Genomic DNA, 3798 nt, shown 5'->3' with positions numbered 1-3798 from the left:
CTTCGGCCTCGTCAAGCGTGTCCTCGGGTCTGCTCCAGGGGAATCCACGGCAGTCGTCTGCAGCCTCATCCGCTTGATGCGTTAGGGGCTGGTTGTCGGACGGTGCCGTTTTACCACGATATCGAGGTGTGTTCCGTGTCGTCCTCGGGCGATTCAGATGCGAAAGCGCCGAAGACGCGGGCGTGACCCGTCGTCTGGCGGCTTTGCAGTCTCGGCTCCGTTGCTAGTTCCGGCCGGTCCACCGACAGTGCAGCGGGCTTGGGCAACCCGCACGGCGCGACCGAGTCGATGCAACGAAAAAGAGCGAGCATGAACGTGCTTCTTGCCGCACGGCTCCCACTCGTCTTTCGGGAAGGTTGTGCCGTAGCGAGCTCGAACGCCGTCATCTCGGAGTGCAAAATAAGCGTGTTGGGGCGCCTGAAGGTGGCCTCCGCCGCACACAGACTGCGTCCGGCCCGCCGAGGGCGAGGACGGACGCGCAGTCGAACGATTACCTGGTTGATCCTGCCAGTAATCATATGCTTGTCTCAAAGATTAAGCCATGCATGTCTAAGTACATGCCGAAATAAGGCGAAACCGCGAATGGCTCATTAAATCAGTTATGGTTCCTTAGATCGTTTCTTCCTACTTGGATAACTGTGGCAATTCTAGAGCTAATACATGCAGTGAGCCTGGAGCCCTTTGGGTAACGGGTGCTTTTATTAGACCAAGATCGATCGGGTTTCGGCCCGTATTGTGTGGTGACTCTGGATAACTTTGTGCTGATCGCATGGCCACGAGCCGGCGACGTTTCTTTCAAGTGTCTGCCTTATCAACTTTCGATGGTAGGTTACTTGCTTACCATGGTTGTTACGGGTAACGGAGAATCAGGGTTCGATTCCGGAGAGGGAGCCTGAGAAACGGCTACCACATCCAAGGAAGGCAGCAGGCGCGCAAATTACCCACTCCCGGCACGGGGAGGTAGTGACGAAAAATAACAATACGGGACTCTTTTGAGGCCCCGTAATTGAAATGAGTACACTCTAAATCCTTTAACGAGGATCAATTGGAGGGCAAGTCTGGTGCCAGCAGCCGCGGTAATTCCAGCTCCAATAGCGTATACTAAAGCTGCTGCGGTTAAAAAGCTCGTAGTTGGATCTCAGTTCCAGACGAGTAGTGCATCTACCCGATGCGACGGCTCGGACTGAACATCATGCCGGTTCTTTCTTGGTGCACTTCATTGTGTGCCTCGAGATGGCCGGTGCTTTTACTTTGAAAAAATTAGAGTGCTCAACGCAGGCGAGTCGCCTGAATAAACTTGCATGGAATAATAGAACAAGACCTCGTTTCTGTTCTGTTGGTTTTTGGAATACGAGGTAATGATTAAGAGGGACGGACGGGGGCATTCGTATTGCGGCGCTAGAGGTGAAATTCTTGGACCGTCGCAAGACGAACTACTGCGAAAGCATTTGCCAAGAATGTTTTCATTGATCAAGAACGAAAGTCAGAGGTTCGAAGGCGATCAGATACCGCCCTAGTTCTGACCATAAACGATGCCAACCAGCGATCCGCCTGAGTTACTCAAATGACTCGGCGGGCAGCTTCCGGGAAACCAAAGTATTTGGGTTCCGGGGGAAGTATGGTTGCAAAGCTGAAACTTAAAGGAATTGACGGAAGGGCACCACCAGGAGTGGAGCCTGCGGCTTAATTTGACTCAACACGGGAAAACTTACCCGGCCCGGACACTGGGAGGATTGACAGATTGAGAGCTCTTTCTTGATTCGGTGGATGGTGGTGCATGGCCGTTCTTAGTTGGTGGAGCGATTTGTCTGGTTAATTCCGATAACGAACGAGACTCTAGCCTATTAAATAGGTGCGGGGTTCCCAGCACCTTACAACCTTCTTAGAGGGACAAGCGGCTCCTAGCCGCACGAAACAGAGCAATAACAGGTCTGTGATGCCCTTAGATGTCCGGGGCCGCACGCGCGCTACACTGAAGGAAGCAGCGTGTCTTTATCCCTGTCTGAAAAGACTGGGTAACCCGTGGAACTTCTTTCGTGATTGGGATAGGGGCTTGCAATTGTTCCCCTTGAACGAGGAATTCCCAGTAAGCGCGAGTCATAAGCTCGCGTTGATTACGTCCCTGCCCTTTGTACACACCGCCCGTCGCTACTACCGATTGAATGATTTAGTGAGGTCTTCGGACCGATGTCCGGCGCGGCCTTTCGGTTGCGCCGGTCTGTTGGAAAGATGACCAAACTTGATCATTTAGAGGAAGTAAAAGTCGTAACAAGGTTTCCGTAGGTGAACCTGCGGAAGGATCATTAACGGATTGTGAAGGGTGAGCGCCTCAGCTGCGTCTGCGCCCGACACTTTCTGCCGCTGACCCCGTTTGGACGCGGGGTCGGCTTTTCCCCACGGGGCTGCCTGAATGTGGAGCGGCACCCCGTGACAAATTGTTGCGCCCAGCGGACGCCAACACCGCGACCTTGGACGGTCGGCCAGGTGGCGGACGCGGGTACAAACGGCGCAACGCACTCATAGGTCGGCTTTCGACCCGCCACTGCACCGTGGCTCGAAGCGCTCGAAATGCGCGACCCGACCGCTGCGGGACCGCCTAGTACTGTAAACAGGAGCGGCGGAGCGCGAACGGCGAGTCGTGGTTACGTCGGTAGAAGGCGAGGCTGCGCGTTCCCGAAACGCCAGCCGAGTGCCCTCCCGACCGTTCGAGCGTGCAAGAACGAGACCCGACAATCGCGCGGCGACTGCCAAGTACGAGAGGAACGGCACAAGCGTCGGCGGTCGGTCAAGGAACTGGCGATGTGACGGGTCCGCTGTGCACCAGTGCATACCGTCCCGCCGTCCGCGGCAAGCGCCTCCGCGTCCTCGGGTGACGGAGGCTGCCGGTCGGTTCTTGCAGGCGAGGGATCTCGCTGGCACCGGTTCGCGTTGACGCGCGGCCGGTCATGGCACGGCGATGCGACGGCCGAGGTGCGCAGTACTCGATGGAGGAACCGCACGCTCCGATGACCGTCCCGCCCTCCGCGGCGTATGCGTACCGACCGTAATGGTTGCAGCAGCGCCGGCCGGCTTTTGAATTCGCCACACGAAACACGGTGCGAGATCGCGGTTAGGGGAGCGTCGACGTTGCCAGGCGTTTTGCTTGCTGCCGAGGGAAAGGCGGCACGGCCACGTCGCGCTCGTCGCGATTAGCGGGTCTGCGCGCTTTGGGAAGGTGCCGCAACGACTTGCCGAAAGAGGAAGCACGGAAGAACGAGGGACTTGGACGTCCCGACAATTGAACGCACTTGCGGCCAGGCCCTTGCTGGCTTCGTTCTTCCGCCTCGAGTAGGCTCGTACGCGGCTCCGGCGCCGAAAGTGGTCCTTGGCACCGACTTCGGTGGACGTGGGAAGTGCCGCGCAAGTACGGCGCGCCTGGCTCCACCTGTTGGCTAAAGTAGGCAGCCGGATCGGCATTTTGGTGTGCGGTGGCAAACCGTGGATGCGAAAAAAGCTTGTGCGATTTCGTGGAACAAAAAGCGGGGGTCCCCCTTTTTATGCGGAGGAGACCGACCCGCCCGCCGTGGTGAACCGCGACGCCACGGTAAAAACGGGAGAGGCTTGTCGATGGGACCGTGCATCCCGCGCTCCACGGAGGCCGGGAGGCGGCCGCCCGAGGAAATGTGTAGCCGTCGAGGCCCGCATCTGCGTGCACTCTTATCCAAATGGGTGTACCGCAGGCATTTTCTGGTTAGGCGGGCCAATGAGAGCGAGCACACAACGATACCTACGGGTCCGGCTTGGAGAACCGGCTTCGAC

At 57.5% G+C, this 3798-nt stretch overlaps 1 non-coding gene across 1 annotated transcript; it reads left to right on the top strand.

Moving 5' to 3' along the window:
• Positions 1-491: 491 nt before the first annotated feature.
• On the top strand, positions 492-2306 carry LOC142794410 (small subunit ribosomal RNA). The gene has a single exon (XR_012892317.1). It is a non-coding gene; the product is annotated as a small subunit ribosomal RNA (ribosomal RNA).
• Positions 2307-3798: the final 1492 nt, after the last annotated feature.

This window comes from Rhipicephalus microplus, unplaced genomic scaffold (assembly GCF_043290135.1).
Source record: "Rhipicephalus microplus isolate Deutch F79 unplaced genomic scaffold, USDA_Rmic scaffold_419, whole genome shotgun sequence".
In the NCBI taxonomy this organism is placed as follows: Eukaryota; Metazoa; Arthropoda; class Arachnida; order Ixodida; family Ixodidae; genus Rhipicephalus; species Rhipicephalus microplus.
This window is presented reverse-complemented; position numbering and strand designations above follow the sequence as displayed.